The sequence below is a fragment of the Acipenser ruthenus genome, chromosome 6 (assembly GCF_902713425.1).
Source record: "Acipenser ruthenus chromosome 6, fAciRut3.2 maternal haplotype, whole genome shotgun sequence".
Taxonomy (NCBI): domain Eukaryota; kingdom Metazoa; phylum Chordata; class Actinopteri; order Acipenseriformes; family Acipenseridae; genus Acipenser; species Acipenser ruthenus.
Genome location: NC_081194.1, coordinates 10208722 through 10227068, shown reverse-complemented (window position 1 = coordinate 10227068; position 18347 = coordinate 10208722). Strand labels below are relative to the sequence as shown.

At 37.2% G+C, this 18347-nt stretch overlaps 1 protein-coding gene across 3 annotated transcripts in view; it reads left to right on the top strand.

Annotated features, from left to right (window-relative positions):
• Positions 1 to 18347, top strand: part of LOC117411107 (potassium voltage-gated channel subfamily KQT member 5) — a 176278-nt gene that overhangs the window by 48137 nt on the left and 109794 nt on the right. The window contains exon 1 of one of the 3 annotated variants that reach the window (XM_059024959.1): positions 6424 to 6555. The exons of the other annotated variants lie outside the window; for them this stretch is intronic. The gene's annotated coding sequence lies outside the window, so the exon portion shown is untranslated. Of the gene's footprint in view, positions 1 to 6423; positions 6556 to 18347 lie in introns of those variants that run through there. 3 annotated transcript variants of the gene reach the window in all.

Genomic DNA, 18347 nt, shown 5'->3' with positions numbered 1-18347 from the left:
AGCTGAAATCAATTGAAAATGTCTAATTAATCAAATATCATTTCAATTTGGAAAACAGTATCTCCATTGTTAGTTGCTATGTTACATTTTCTGGTAAAATGCATTAATTATACTAAGCCTGTCTTTGCTATGTGCTGATGCTCAGATTACTTCTTGGATAAACAGAAAAGATATAAAATGCATGTGGCACGTCTATAAAGAGCATCATAAGGGGGTTAATATTGTCATTTGATGCACAGCTAAAAATCAAATCATAATTAGGTAACCCTAAGATAACTGATGAGATCATGTCAGTGTATACTAAAATAATAATAATAATAATAATAATAATAATAATAATAATAATAATAATAATAATAATATTCTAAATGAGCATTCCGGGGATTGATTTTCTAGTGTGCTGTGTTGAGTGTCTAATAATTTTCTTGGACAGCAACAGCAGTCTGCCGTTTTCTACACGTCTAAACAAGTGTTCATAGAGTTGTAATCTATGTAGCCTCAAAAGCAGCCTCATATCATAAAGTAAATTAAAGTGTTTAAATAAATATTGCTTAAGACTATGATCAATTGCAAATATTGAACGCAGTCTTGAAAGAGTGCTGTTGTACTTTTTAAAAGTATAGTTATGGTATAAGTATAATTGAGGGTATTCATTTTTTAGAGTGTCATTTCTTACTGCGCCGGCTTGGGTGGTTTCTTTATGAAAGACTTTTTGATGTACCTTTTCTGTTCTCCTTCCATTACAGAAAGCACTTGGTCACGTATTTAAAAGTTTCCCATAGTAAAAAATAGCAAAGTGTAATAAAGCATTGTAAAGCATTGCAAAGACACGTGAGGTATGGTAAACCATATTGATAAACATGGCAAACCAGGATAAATGAACAGTATAACCATGGGAAAACTGTGGGAGAACTGCAAATATACTGTGCAAAAATACTGTGGTAAACTTTTATAAGGGTCCCTGTAAAGTCACAGTGTCTAAACTTGAGTCTAGATGTGGTGACATCAGAAGCAAACGTGGATGGTTTTTTTATCCTTCATTTCATCAAAGCACTTCCTCCCTAATTAAACCCAGCGGTTCAGAGAAGGGTGCTGCACAGCTTGAATGGAAGTTTTATTTCAAACATAGCTGAAATCAGATAAGAATTAGTTAGCATTTAACATTTAAAGTGTGCCTTTTCTTTTTGTAGGTTCAAAAATACTTTCTGTTCCAAGGGAAATGTTAGCTGTTTTTTTATCTTCTGCATATCCCCGGCAACAAGGTTATCCCTACCTTTGATGTCATACTTATTCGTAACCAACACGCCATACTAAAAAACAGAACCGGTTTGTAGTAAGCCTTGTCACTGGCCTGGCATCTGGTAATTCTTCAATTCTTTAAATTCTTTGATCTGTACTTTAGTCAGTTCATAAACCGTCATTTTAAAATGCTCCCAAAATCTGTAATTAGTTTTACATTTTTACATTCGTTGTTATTTTTTTTTTGTTTAACACATATTCTATTTTTGTAATGTCATACCTCCTTCATCTCCAACAAAGATGAAATACAGCCATTAAGATAACTTACCAGCCTGAGGCAGATAGAAGTCACAGACCTGGGGGCTATCCTTCCTAGCATGGAAATTACAAACTTTTCATATTTAAAATGTGGCAAAACACTTGCAAAACATTATGCATAACTCAAACACGACTAGAAAAAAATACAATCTTAAAATCTAATTCAAGTTACAATTCTGGTTTTAATAAAAAAAAAATTTTAAAAAAAAATCTGATTTAAATTCTATATTGTTTGAGAATAAAAAAAAACAACACCTTAAAACATATAACATATTCCTGTAACCCTCTGCATACAATCTACACAGGTCCACTTAGTTTAATTCAGGAGAAAACATGTCCCTTTTAAAAAAGAGATGGTTTATGTGTTTATGCTGTACATGTCATCCAGAATCTGTAATTATAAATGTAGCTTTTTAAAAAATGTTATAGTTCCAGTATCACTTGTGTTTTAAAGCAACAGATAAACTGTGTTTCTAACATAGGCTTCTGCAAAAACACTGTAGCCCCCCTAACTGCAATATACTGCATGTGTTGCAGGGTTATCTCTTATAAATGTGCTCCATAGTAAACGCATGGTAAAGCACAGCTAAGCATTGTAAAGCCTAGAGAGGTATGGTAAAGGGTATTAAAACACATGGTAAACTATAGTAAATGCACAGCATAACTATGGGAAAAGCATGGGAAACCTGCACCAAGTCTTGGGTTTCAGAGCTCCCGCTGTCCCTGCTGAACATATCACACTTACTGTAACAGCATAAGAACACCAGCATATACATTTCTTATTCATTTTTAAAGTGCTCTGTTGGTGGGCTGCTTTGGGGTATTTAGCTCTCATAATTCCAATACATTGGAAACAAGTGCATTCCTCTGGTGTTATTTTGCCATTACCTGTTCTGTTTAGACACATTTTGCACAAATGAATGACTATTTGCATTACCTGTGCTCCCCTGACCCCCTGCACACCACACGCCTGTGCTTTTACCAGGTGAACCACTCGGGGATTAGGGGTGTGCTGATACTTGAAATTGCCTTTAAGAAGTATTACAAAGTATTTATTGGCAGGCACTACAGTAAATAAATCCATTCATAAATGTGTTGATTTCAAAACAAGAAAAGCTGTCATTGTCAGCGCTCCCTGGATGAGAGGAAAATTCGCACACCCTGTGTATCCTGTGTTGCAATAAAATAATTGTCCCAAGCCACTACTTAGACCAGCCTATTATCAACTAATTCAGAATGTGGTTTTGCTGCAGTGCATGAGATTTCAGAACCCCTGTGAGGTTCACTCAAGACAAAAGATCTGATATGAAACAGAATTGAGACTCCCCTGAAGTGTAAAAATCATGATGACTTGCTGGCTAGCAGCACTACAGTACATACCACTGAGTCATTTAATGTATCCTGCATAGCATTCAGTTGGACTGCAGTTTCATTCACATCAGCTGCTCACAGATATTGAAAACACATGTATGTATTCTGTATACACACAAGCAGCAACAGCAGCACATTTGTTCTCATTTAGCTAAAGCCTTATATCACACATACGTATGTGTGAAATGTCACTAAATCAAATTTTCAATCAAAGTCAGAGCTTCAAAGCGAAGTCACCAGAAAAGAGTCTTCTCAAAACCAATAACAAAACGACTGTGTCTCTGCTTCTCTGGCGTTGTTTATCACATTATAATGCATGCCTTTGTTTCATCTAGAATTGATTATTGCAATGCCCTTTTTTCTGGTGTCCCAAAATGTGTGGTATCCCGCTTGCAGCTTGTTCAGAATACCGCTGTTAAAATTATGACTAAAACTAGGAAAAGTGAACACATTACCCCTGTTTTGGTCTCTTTACACTGGCTCCCTGTGCAGTATAGAATTGATTTTAAGATTTTGCTGTTAACTTACAATGCCCTGAATGGATTAGCACCTAGTTATTTGCAGGAGTTACTGACCGGATGCGGGGCTGCTGGTTATTCCTAGGGTCAACAAAAGCAACACGGGAGGTAGCACTCCTAAATTATGGAATGCTCTGCCTTCGTTTGTCAGGGAAGCTGGGACCATATGACGGAAATAGAGTGATATTTTGTGGTAAATTTCCCTCCCGACCTCTGAGGGCGCTAAGTAACGGGAACAGAGTACCCTGGACTGTTTGGCCTGACACTTCATTCCCAGGGTTAAAAGGAAGTCAGTCATCTAGAAATGGGGTGGAGCTTCGGTGCACTAACTCATCGACCGGGAAGGGAAATGATGTGGCAGCCGTGGATTGGAGAAGCGGCTGCAATCGTTTACCAAGGGGTCATGTGTGACGGTATAAATAGAGGACAAAGCCATGTAATCTGTTCCTTCGTTTTGGTTAAAGAACAACCTGGAAGGATCTGTGATTCGTGTGTGAAAAACGTATCGTGAGTGTTTGTTTTGTTTGTCTCTAATTGTTGCTTAGTAGACGGTTAACACGTTCTGGAGCTGTCGCCAAGGGCCAGCACTAACCTGGAACAGCACTGCACCAAAAAGTCACTAATTCATTGTACCTGCACCACGAACACTAAAACAAGCCACCAGGACTGGTGACCGTGTTTTGTATTGTGTTTCGTTTTGCAAATTGACTGTGTTTATTATTTGGGACTGTAACCCGTTTTGTCAGCGGTGCAATACCCATTGATGGGTATTGCCTGTGGTTCTAACCGTTTCCAAATGGCACATTTTAAACAAACTTTCAGTTTTTCACAGTTTCATCCTCAAGAGGACCTGAAGACATGTTGCTTGGAGGGATTGACCAGGGGCCCGAGGGAGACCCCCATAGCAAATTTGGCATCTCGGGGACCCCCGGAACTATCAGTTTCTTGCCACGACATGACAAGCTGTCTTGTTCGTTTTGAATCAATGATTTTGTGATATTGTATTTGTGTCTTTATAGCGAATGTTCCACGCTGGTGTCATGTAATGACTTGAAGGTTCTGATTTGCCAATTGATTATAAAAACTTGTATCCGCAATTCTGTAAATTGTGTGTTGTTTACAGTGCTAATGTTTTTTAATTGATGGGGGTATATTTTACATACCAACTGCAGTCTATTATTTGAATGCATTAAAATGCTCTCAGCGGAGGCATAAATGAAATCAGCTGAACAAAGTACATTTACTTTTAGTTAGCCATTGAGTGGAGGTGGTAATAACTATTTTCTGATTTGTACCTCACCTGTCAAAAAAGTCACGAGTCGCCACTGTCTTTAATGGGGAATTACTCGGGTTAAATCGTATGTACCGTTAATACGTGCAGTTTTCCTGTTCCACAGATAGATAGTTTGCGCAAATAAGGTACATCCGGGACAGTAAATCACGGTGGCATTGGTGACGTCAGGCCGGAAAACAATTGCTGTTTACGTTTATTCTTTGTAAACGATTCGCACCCACTCGGGTTCGTTGCCCCTTTAAAAATAGACCCGGCACACAGAAATGGATTTTTCCAAGCGCGTTTGCGCTATTTTTTTAATAAACAGGAAACAAACAAAATACACAAAATCAAAATAACACCTAGCTCTTCTGGAGCACTAACTCGACTTTCAGGAAACACCCTGACTAACGCGGGACAGCTAAGCTGTTTACCCGTCTTCACAAACACACTGGTACAAACAGCACTTACTCTCTCTTCATTTGGCTACTCGGAGACAGCGCACCTACTGCCTCCTTCCACTCAGCAGCCCCGAGCAGACTGCTTGCACTCCTTTTAAACTCCCGCACCTGGGCTTAATTTCTAATAACGCCCAGGTGCGGAAGACAATTAACAATAAAACAATTAAACAATTAACAAAACAATAAAGCAACACAAAACGGTGCATTCTCACAAGTTTTTTCTTTGCAGGGAGGTTTTAACCCCCTCCCTGCCGTCTCTCACAACCCGCTATATTACATCTTCTATGTTTTTGTTGGCACAGTTGTTGTACAATTTAAACATATAACATAAACAATTTTTATTACATTTAGCGAAAATATAAATTCATAAAGTGGTACTACTTATTACATTGTACGGCCCACATGGGTGTGTTTTGTATAAATAATAAACTCCTGTTCTTTGGCAGTTAAGCTTTCTTGTATTGTTGATTTTTACCGGTATTTATGTATTTATTTGACAGGGATAACAAACATTTTTTTACATTTATGACATGTCTACAGAGAGTAAATATTTAAGGTACTTATGTTTGCAGTTACATACAGCATTTCGAACTGTGTTTACAACATACTTTGTTTATAAAGTACTGATTTCCATTGTCCCTTGGAGTCAGTTATAAGTGGAGTGCACCTGTATACGACTATGTCAAAAACACCTTCAGGAAAACGTCTGCCAGGGGGCGCTGTTACAGTAGAGAGAAAACCTCAGGCCTGACTGTTCTGCCCGTCTCAGTGACGTCAGCGACACTTATGCAAATAAGCTAAACAGCATTTATTTTTTCAAAAAGGGTAATATCTTAAAAACTACAAAAGATAAAATTCTGATATTTTCAGCTTTTGTTCTCCACACCGGCATGAAATGTACGGTGTTATGGTTGGAATGACTATTTAATAAAAAAATGTGATAAAGGTGTTTTTAATAATATAACAAGCATATAATTAATGTCTCTAAAATATGTAAGAGAAGTTTAATAATAATTGTCTCTGGATTGAGTAGAACACATTTCTATAATAATTTTGTATAATTCAATTGTACAGGGTGCCGCCTGTCTCGTTGTGAACACCATTCAATGCATTGATAATCACCTATGGCTCATGGGGGACCACTATTCAAATGAGTCTGATGTGTCTTGATTACGCCTATGGAATGCACTGATTATCCAGTCAAATCGGGTGCTAATATAGAGACAAAAATAGACAGACAGCAGGGAGTAAGGAGTGAGGCTCTAATTCAATCTCTACGTCTGATGATACAATCAAGAATGAACGTGAAATGGTTCATCTTTGGTAAATCCCTGAGATGGATTTACAGCCTATAACACTCGCTGTACTGTTTCAGGTATGTATTTATTTATGCACTGTGTTTAACCTACTGTCTTATTTTTATTGTATTTATTTAATGTGGTGCTTGCTTTAACAGCTGTCTGTGAGTGATCGATGCATTAGAACTGCTAATGTCAGAGCGTTGCAAAGTGGAGTGCTGATATCGAGTATCATAGACCATATAAGTGTTTTTTGTGATGTGTAATGAACAGTGATAGTGCTTCAATATATCATGTAAATAGATCATATTATTACTTACTGTAGCATGAGCTGTCAGTTTTAAGCTATATGCTATGAGTTTTGATTGTAGGTCATAAATGCCATATCTATTTTGGGCATATATTGTACATTCAACTAAATGCAACCGTCTATTTCTGGCTGATGTAGCACACTGGATTAGGAACACTGTATGTGTCATTCCCTGTGTGGTTATTTGTTTAATTTAGTTTGAGTAAAGGGACAGTTTTTTTAAACATTTTTTTTTTTTATTTACTAGTAATCACATTCATTTTGTTAGCTGAGAAGCTAAAATAAAATCAATAATAATAATAATAATAATAATAATAATAATAATAATAATAATAATAATAATAATAATAATAATAAAATACAGCCATAATTTCCCTTATAATAATGTTGAAGGCTGCTTTGATTTGAAGCAGGAGTTTAGCTTTTCTGCAGCATCATTCATTTTGTGCAAACATTTAATAGTCCCTGAGGAGCCCTTCTGCAATTATTGCACTTCTACACAGACCTCTCCATGATTTCAGCGAGACAGGCCAGCGAATCAGCCACTAGATGCTGACACAATGCTGACCGTGTTTGCGGAAGGTTTATGAAGTAAGGTCTCTGTAGAAAGTAGGCACCTGACTGCGAAGAAACTCAAAAAAAAAAGGTGACTGTTTTTTCTCATCAATTCAGACAACAATTGGCAGTTACTGTGTGAGCTGCACAAATTGTTTTATCTGTGCCAATATGTTCAAACAGCAATTCAGAGAGACTACTGTAGCTGCAGGGTTCCAATTATTTACGCATATGAGGTTCATTATAACTTCTTCGACTGAGCTTATCAGTATTTCCACCGTCATACTCAGCAAATTAAGGAAGGGGAAGCAGAAAGCAAAAGCAGAAAACACTGCAACAAACAAGCAAGCCAAATAACTGGCTTTTTGTGCGCTAAACGCTATGGCACAGGAGGTTTCAACATTCAGTTGCCTATATGCAGTCAGTATTCAACGAGGATGACTTAGTAAATGCCTGGAGCTCACCTTAATTATTTTACAGTGTTCGAAGTGTTATAAATAACACAAACCTATACTAAAATAATACAGAATACCCCTCTAGAGTCTTACAGCGTTGATGTTAAACAGGTATCAGTTGAGATGTCAGATGATCACATTACAGCCTATGATGGGATAGGGGGTCCTGTTTGTCCACCCTTCATGCAGTGCCAGTATTGTGAGTGGTCTTTTCAGACACTAATACAGAGGCTCGGTTATCCACACTGGAAGTTAGTATTTTGAGGCGTGCCTGCATAGACATCATCAACTACAAAATACTCCATGGTGGTATATGTAGAACAGGGGTTAATGTATGCCTGATCGCACCGGATCCCAAACGCCGTACCTTTTTGTCCGACAGGCGAGAAATATCAAAGGATGAAACCTGTATGATATTACATTTTTTTTGTTGTTGCAAAAATATAATTATGTACAATAAAAAAACCACTTTCCTTTTCTATGAATTGAATGACAAAAGTGTACTGTAATGATATATTTTAGGATGCAACTTACAGATAAGCAGGGTGGAAATATTAAACAGTGTTGATTCTGTTTTTTTTAACATGGAAAATGTTAATAAAAATTACGCAAAATGCAGATTTTCAAAAGGTAGAGGAAGCAATGTGTTCAGACGACTCAAATAATTGATTTGGCTATATGAAATACCCTTTTCTTTAATTAGTCAGTTAAGATGTTGGAACAAAAAATATGGTAGTTCTAACATCAGCAAAGGTTAGTATACAATTCAAAAACATTTTTATATTTACAGGATTTTAAAGGAAATGTCATGAGTCATGGTGCTTTTACTGTTCACCTTAAAGGAAAGCACAGTCATCATGATCACATTGCACTTCCTTAATGTGTGAATTGGGAGTGTACTGTACAGCAGTATTTTGCTTTCTTGTCTGGAAATAATTCTTGCAAGCTCAAATAGTCAGTCAAAAAAATACTTAAAAATAAACTGGAAATTCTCTACAAAATTTTAGAAGCAAATTCAATAACAGATATTTGACTCACACAAATGTAATACTTGGAAGAACACATACTTAATTTCCCCTTTGTGATTTTAAGTCATTGCTAGCAATTTGACACATGTTACAAATCAGGAATTTTACAGCACTGGGAAAGCTTTTCTTGTTATGTCTTCAGATTGTTGTGTCCCAGTTCTACTCCATATAATGCTGCCATCTCTCACCACTGTCAATTTACACAAACAGCCCTTTTGAAGGGGTGGGGTTGATCTGATCTGCTTTGGTGTGACAGTTTATGCAATGGGTCTGCCCTCTGTACATAAATGATTGTACTGCTAATAAAAAAAAAATTACATACAGCTGTGGCCAAAAGTTTTGCATCACCTAGAATTTTAGGATTGAGACATTTAAAAAAAAAAAAACCTATATGAACATAATTTAGATATTTCATTTAACATCCTGTAATCAAAGAAACTACAAAATGATATCGCAAAAGTCTACCATAAGCCATATAGTAGTACAGTATTTCATGTTAGGAAACTACAAACTTCTGTATGTTAACATAACATTATTCAGCAGGTTTAATTCGACTTTATGAAGCAAAATTAGTTAATTCTGTAGGGTGAGGCAAAACTTTTGGCCATAGCTGTAGTTGTGGCATAAAAATTGATAGGTATAAGTTTATATTAATGACTGGATGGCATGATTATATTTATAATAATGTAAGTATGCATGTTTGTATGTATGCATATATGTATTTATACACATTACAGTATATTGTTGCAGTTAAATCAATTATGCATGCTTCAGAACTCGTATCTGTGGCCAACCAGTCATGTCTCACAGATCTGGGAATACAGTATGTGTTTTACACAAGTTTGTACAGTGTACTGTCTTTGTTAAAACCAGGAAATAAAACTATTGAATGGATAATCACCCTGTACAAATACAGGCACTGATTATCATTAAAGTCTGCATTACTGTAAACACAAGTAGGCTGTCTAATGGGATTCAGGTTCCAGAAGTGCTAATAATGGTTTCCATGCTGTGGGTTATAATGAGATTGCTCTCAGCCCGATAAGCTTTTGCAGAGACAGGATTATGGGGAGTGAATAAGAGGTATTATGGGATTTGGGGAGTCACTGCCTCTCATTGCTTTAGTGTTAAATATGTTAATCCCAATTTGTATTGGAGTAGCCGGCTAAAACTACATGTCACATACCCTTTAGTGCACACTGTTGTTGAAAAGGTGAGCGAAATAGGTTTTTTTTCAGGACGCTTTCACCTCTTTGCATCTCTTGCAGCCTTCAACCTGTTACAGACTTTGTATCCTACTTTTTCACTTGGAGCCCAATCAGTAATACTATATGTGGGAGCAAGAGGCTATTGTATGCTGGTGCAATGTGTAATATCAAATTGTAGAGCAAAGGAAATGTATTTTCAACAGTTTGGTCAGAAGATAGGGAATGATATAGAGCTAGATATATTAAAGAAGCTTCATGTTCCTATACTGTTGCCACATAAGGAATTTTATAACAGCAAAGCAATGGAACCTGTCCTTGTATGATTGCCTTGTTGGACAATTGAAACTCTGAAGTGGTTGTCAGAAGTCTACAGGATGTGGTGTATGGATGAATGCATTCCTTATACATGTGATCAACATAATTTGTTACAAAGGAACATGGAATGAATATGGGTAATTAAATCCACAGAAATTAAAAAGGGCTAAATTCAAAATAGATTAAAAATGAATTACTTCAGAACTCAGAGGAAGTGCATAAGATATTCAGGTGTTATTCCTGTAGTATTCAGTAGAAATTCATTATGCATTTGCGGCCATTAATTTAAAGTGTCACCGTAGTAATTGACAACAAGATGTAAAAGATGTAAATAATATACTTTGTGGAACAAATACTCATACATCAGTATTATTGCCATTTCTCTCTTAAATACCTCCCACTCTACTGTACATTGTGTAAAGGGGATTTTAAAATGCCTGTAATGTAAACCTTATCAATTCTTGTCAGTTGTTTCGCTGGTAATGAAGTATGTTGCTTCAAACTGACTGCTGGTGCAAATGTAGCCCTCAGTGCTTCACCCATTATCATTCCACCACGTGATTTATAGAACCGAGAAGCAGCTATTTAAATAACACGGCTGCATACAATAGCTTTCAGTCTGGGGGCTATTCCAGTCTTTGAAACTGAGCTGCTTTGCAATAATTCCTTAGATAACAAACAGGGGTATTCCAAATCGCCTGTATTAAGTGTGTCATGAAAGCAGCCATTGTGTATTATAGCTATATGTCTTGGTATTTATAATTTCATTAGTTTTGTTTTCTGCACATAAACCATTTCCTGTCTAGTACATTTATTGCCTTTCATTTTGAAAAACACTTCTAATCATCTCACAGATGTATTAAAGTGTTGCGTTTGTCACAATCGTTGCAAACCACGTGCAAACCAGAAGGAAGTGTAGCTTGAAATGTACTAAACAAACGCAGTGCTGTGAGCATCATTTTAACGAATGCTTTGCAGCCGTAGATCCTATTTGCACTTTAGCCTTAAATGAATATGTAATTCTGGGAGTTGCTGCAGAAATTCGCAAAACAGGGTAGAAATGAAGGATAAAAAATATTATAATGAGATGTACTAAAGCTGCGGGCAACTGCGACACTTACAATTGCATCAATTTGTTAAGAACTTTTGAAAGCATGTTTTAAACAGTCACAATTGTTGCTGGCATTTCCCAGTCCACTTTTTTCTCGTGTGTTGCCAATTGTGCTCAATGTTTTTTTGAGATGAACACCCAAGTACCTAATTTTCACTAAAGTCAGGGTGTACTTATAAGCCTTGAAAACAAATTTCTATGACGTTTCTGGATTCCCCAGTGTGTTGGGAGCAATAGACTGCACACATGTGCCACTAACCCCTCCAGCTCATTCTGAGCATCTGTATAGGACCATGATCTATTTTGTGTTAATTGTCTAGACCAAGTTAAAAATAATAATAATTAAAATAAAATAAAAAACCCTAAAATCATTTAGTTTCAATTTAAAATAATATTTTATTCACATTGTACACCAATGTGTACAATGCAGCAGCATGATTTATTTTGTGTTACCAGTAGGCTAAAGTACAAAATAGTGCGCTAGGTGTTCATTTGATTTTACTACTATACTGTATACTGTATAGGCCTACTGTACAGATTTATATTTTTACATAATGCAATGTGTAGCCTACCCAAAACACATTAGTGTTATTTCAGCGCAATGATTTATATTTAAAATACATCAAGAACTGTAAATGTATGTGTGTGTGATTTTATTGTATTGTTTTTAAAACCGACACCTCCTTATGTCAGACAAACATGTCCGGTTTAGCGAGGGGCTACTGTATGATTATGAAAAACTTCTTGGGGGTGAAGGTTGGTGCTCCACTATAGAATCTGATGGGATTAAACTGCCTTTCATTTATATATATATATATATATATATATATATATATATATATATATATATATATATATATATATATAACAGTATTACAATAGATAAAATGAAGACGGAACAGAATGCATTGTACAGATGACGTTTACATTTAACAAAAACAATGTTTTCTTGCATGTATAGACGTTATCCTTCGGGCACTCTCTGCTGCAGCAAACCACAACCCAACTGCCACTTTTTAAAAAAAAAATCTTAAATGAGTAAATTGCAGCTCTCTTCATTTAACATATTTTTTTTAGTACATATGACAAAATGTGCACTTTGCGAATTGCCGTAAGAAAAATGCAAATTGCGGTATGTTTGCGCTGCGACTGGCCCATCTTAGTACATCTACCCCAAAGTGTTTTCCAATTTCCACAATTTTATTAATGGAAAATGTGGGTTGATTTATTTCCAAAGCAGTTATGAAAATGTCCTGAGCCGTGACCACAGTACATTTTGGTCATGAAGTTGACAGAAAGGTGTCGGCAAGCATTTCAAAACAAAACAGAAACATATTTAGATTCATGTTTGTATGAATAAATGGAAAAAAATGGGGGAGTGTGCGGTTGTTAAAACCCACTTTGAAATATGGGAATGTTAATTGGTTTGATAGCTATTTCATTTATGCTGGCTGCTGCAGTGAGTAGTGCTATGATCCATCATGACTTACGACTGCTTAGCAGATGAACCACTGAGACCCCTAACTTGTACACGTGGCAGATACACTACTTTATTCCTATATGAAAACACTTACATTACTACAGGAAAGGGTCGGGACGATGGTGTGCTAATGACACTTTAGTGGATTGCTGACTACACCATATTTTTAACAATCGCATCAGCCTTTTTGCCACGTAACATATTAATCTATGTAATCCTCCTGGCTAACCCTGAATATATATATATATATATATATATATATATATATATATATACTGTGTATATATGTATATATATATATATATATATATATATATATATATATATATATACTGTGTATATATATATATATATATATATATATATATATATATATATATATATATATATATATATATATATATAATTGCCCTGGAGTTGAGGTCACAGTTGTGATTAATGACAATGCCCTCTCAGATGTTCTTTTAGACGGAGCGGGGGGTTGGAGGGGTGATAGATAATCATTATTTTTCTGCAGAAGGAGATGGCCATTGCACCACTATGGTAAAAATAAAATACAATACTGCAGGTTTGGGGAGCCTGCACTTTTCCTTAAATAGCTATGATTAATGCACAGCTGTTCAGATTTGCTGATAGAACTGGAGATAGGGCTCAATTTCAAAATGTATGGTGGTGTATCCCAAGATCCAGAGTAATTATTATTAAGCAGAGGTCTTTCTGCTTACCTCAGCGATATTGTTCAGTCATTTCAGGGCCAAAGATGAATAGCGGTCAGGAACTATAAAGTCGGCCTGTTTTTGGCACCATCTGAGCTCTAGTCCCTTCACTGGTGCTGCTGGAAATACGAACAGCAAGAATAGATTTGTCGAATGAGAATATACAGACAGCTTTATTTCTTTCACATTACAGTTTGATTACCGTGGGTATTTTAATTTTTTTATTACAATTATTTATTTGATGTCTTTCTTTCCGGGTAAAGGTTATAACACTAAAGACTCCCTAGAATCCTGGAAACAAACGCAGGGATGGAAATAAGACTTGCATTGCATCTAGTTTGATCACACACCTGAGCTTGTTACCTATACACTGTGGCTTATCAAGCTTGTAGTAAAACCTGGAATGGGTGAAAGTGCTGAGCAGTAAGAGTCTTATTTCCATCCTGTGATCGTGCAGAGGCGTCTTAATACTGCCACATTAACATCCATACTCTACTGATCTTGCTGGTGTTTTTGCACAAGACTATTTTATTACCGTTTGTCCTTCGTGTTCTGAGAGCTACATTTCCGTGATCATTCTTAGAAAGACAGTGGGGACTTGAGAGTGAATGAATATAGAAACAGCTACACAGTAAATATACTGTGTATATATGCATTCTGAGTGGCTTATAGGATTTAAGTTTGCTTGAAAAATGTTTATGGGATGTTCGTTCATTAGGTCCAGCCTGGGCATGTTAATTTCCTACCCGGCATGTACATTTTTCTGAGTCAGTTATAACTGCGGCAGTTGTTAAGATGTTACGTTAATCCAGAAATCCTCTGTGCTGTTAACAAATCACAGATCTGCTTTTGGTTTAATTCAACATGTTTCCACAACCCCAGTGTCTGCCATAAAAACTAGTGAATCCTGTCTGAGGTGAATGGATGTGATGATAATACACCAACTGATGTCACTGTTTAGCAGTATATACTGTACAGGGTGACTGCATCTTAAATCGGCACAGCTGTATTCCATGATCAGATGTCGTCTTGAAGAGCAATATGCATTCTGACACACTTGTTCAAAATCTTAAGCTGATGCAGTTTTTCTTTGTAGGGCAGATGGGAGCTGGATTTCATTGGCAGCTGGAAAATTTCATGTCCCCGAGGAGCACTTGCTAAAAGTCATTATTTTTAGAGGCACATGTCACTGTTGCTGTTTGGAAACAGTGGGTCTGTTGTTACTGTTAATGATGTACAAATTACTCAGGATACACAGCCCACTATTAAATATTCATTTTGGGGTTGAACCTCTCAGTTTTATAAATGTGTTGCGTCTAATTATGGTAACTGAAAAAACAAAACAAAACAAAATTAAGAAAACAACTCCAAAAGTCAGAAATTACTTTGTAGAAAAAAAAAGATGAAAATGTGGTCTCACTGCAGAAAATGCGATGTCTCACTGCAGCCACCCACAGCCAGTGCATCTGTTCTTTATTTTATGACTTGCTGACGATGGCACATAATTTTCGAATCACGCTGAAAATTCTTCAGTCTCACGGTGCCAAGTAGTTTCCCGTGGCAGGTGCTTCTGTGTTTCCTGTGAACCGTAGAAAATACTAATCTGCGTCAAGCTTCACAAAGATTCCTTAAACATAGGCGCGCCAGCCAATGACTAACAGAACATTGCATAATGTAATATCTCACCCAATAAAACCTTATAGTGCCCAATAGCTTTATAGACCTTACAATACTGGAAAAACTTACTGCTACTATAATTTATACTGTTTTTATTTATTTATTTATTTGCAGACGCCTTTATCCAAGGCGACTTACAGAGACTAGGGTGTGTGAACTGCAGCTGCAGAGTCACTTACAATTACGTCTCACCCGAAAGACGGAGCACAAGGAGGTTAAGTGACTTGCTCAGGGTCACACAATGAGTCAGTGGTTGAGGTGGGATTTGATCCAGGGACCTCCTGGTTACAAGCCCTTTTCTTTAACCACTGGACCACACAGCCTACTGTTTGCCATTTCATATTTTTAGCATTAGTAACTGCAATAGTGGATCCTCTGCACTGACCCTTGATATTAGGTTAATCACCATCTTAATAAATTTAAAAGCAAAATGACTGTCCTTACATAACACTATTTAAATGACAGGTTAGGGTGTTCAGGATGTTTTGTTGTTATTATGTGTAATGTCTTATGTCTTTTCTGTGCACTGCAATTGGACATCAGCAATATCTTTGTAAAATGTGTTAAATTGACAGATAAACTGACTATAACAAAACAAGCTTCTCATATGGAAAGCAGTTAATGCTATCCTGTGTAAGCCAACTGTCTTTTCCAAAAAGACACAGTATCTTAAATTGCCACATTGCTGATAGACCATAGTTTAGACAGGTAATTTAATGGAGGTGTCCCGCTGAAATACTCAACAGGTCCACCTGGTGTACTTGGTATGGATGCAGGCTACACCATCACATGGACAAAAATGTCTTTTTTGTTTTTCCTTTGTGTTTTGCCTACTTATCCATACCATTTATAGCCTCCTAAAAGCTTACATAGTGACACTGGCATGGTGCTGTCTACGATGGAGAGAAAAATAAACTATGGGGGACAGTGGTGAGTATACACCACCAAGCAAACACATTTTAGTAACAACAGCTTTAAATTCACTTTTAACTTTACATCTTGGTGAAACACCATAAATGTGACGGATTAATCAAAAAATGAAATCACCGTACTGTATTTGCATAAACAGTTAGAGGTAAGTGAAATGTTAATATGAACTTATAATGTATCATTTATCATGCTTGTGCCAGTTAAACCACCTCTTTTCCACTAATGCCAAGAACGCATAACTTTCTACTTTCTGATTGTGACAAGCCTATTGAAATTCACAGCTGCTAACAGTCCTCAATCAGTCAATGCCTATTTCCAGCAGCAGCAACTGCAACACACACTCACCCAGATACAATGCAGCAAATGTACGCTGTCTGCGTCCCCCAGTGCCATCTACTAATGGCAATACAAGATACAATTAAGCAATACAATTCCAAATGCCAATGGACTGAGTTTGGAAACTTTGTTTTAACTCCTGGACATGTGCTCTGCATGAACCAGCAGGCAGGAGTGAGTGGAGGAGCTGTTTGTTTAACTACATTTACAGTATAATGTATTTGGATTTGGAATAGTGCTCCCTTGCTATCTCACAATTCAATAATTCAATAATGTATGTGTAAGTAAGATAGGGAAATCATGAGTGTATTTAGGAAATACATCAATTATATAATAGCTAAAATGCTGTTTACAATTTTTTTTTTAATAATTAATTTTGTGGACAATATATAAAATACAAAAATACAATACATTTGGCTTTTGTTCTACAGAGTAGAACTATGTTTACTGCCTACATTTAAAGGGCGTCTGATTCTATTACAGTACAATGTCTGTTTTTTCACCTTTTTTTCCAATTTACTTTTCACACTACTCCGAATGTTTCATGAAGTCAGTGCATATATGTGCATTATATTATTTTTCCAGCCTTGTGGTTTGTTAGTCCCAGATTGATACAAAAACAAGAATCAATTAAAGCATAATAAGTCAAAGCTGTGTCACAAAGTTGGGTAGTCAGGTTAGCAATTTAAGCAACATGACTCGCATCTAAATTGGATTTTACGTTACAGGTAACACGTTTTTTTTTTTTTTTTTACTACAGTTGACAGTTTCTCTTGGGTGTCCTTGCGTTAATGAGACCAGCGAACAGAATGAAACCGTGTGGAGCGCTAAAGGGCTGTTTTATTGACAGATGACTGTGAATAAAAGCTGTATTTCTCTAGATACCTACTGACCAGGTGCTGCGATGTTTGGCCTTAGCATTGGAAGACAAGCGTAACAAGACCAATAAGTTGCCACCTGTTCCATCAAAACATTACACACAAAAGACAACATTCCTCCGCCCAGGAGAGCAACCACCAAGAAAAGGTGTTAAAACCAATCCTCGCCCAGGACAACTGGAAGCTGCTAGAGACTGGAATATGTTGGCAGATGTTGGTCAACGGCTTATTTTTCCACCTGAGATTGCCACCACTAACCTTCGACCAGATATTGTCTTGTGGTCTGGATCAGCACGCCTTGTTCACCTGGTAGAGTTAACAGTGCCATGGGAGGATGCTGTAGATGAGGCGTATGAGAGGAAGAAACTGCGGTATGCTCAACTAGCCACTGAAGCGGAACAGCGAGGATGGAGAGTTCGGGTTTACCCAGTGGAAGTGGGTTGTCGAGGATTTGTGGCACACTCTACAACCCGGTTTCTCAGAGACGTCGGATTCAGTGGCCAAGAGTTGCGTCGCACAGTGAAGAACTTATCTGAAGCAGCAGAGAGGAGCAGCAACTGGCTGTGGTTGAGACGGAAAGATTCTGGCTGGGGACAGGTAAGTAAGCTGGGCTGAGTTGAGTGGGGGACGGAGGGGGGTGATGCTGGGACGCCAGAATCACCGTCGAGCCCTCTTGAGGTGTCGTGGGCTAGTCGACGAAACACTGAGGATGGAAGGTGCCCACTTGAAAACCCCAGAGATGTACCCTACTTAGCTCAATCCAGACGGTTGTCATGTTGATGCGCTGGGGAGGCCGCACTTTGGTTGATCCCCGGAGCCAGCATTGCAGCCGTTGTGTGTGCTGATGCGCCAGGGAGGCAAAATAAGCTG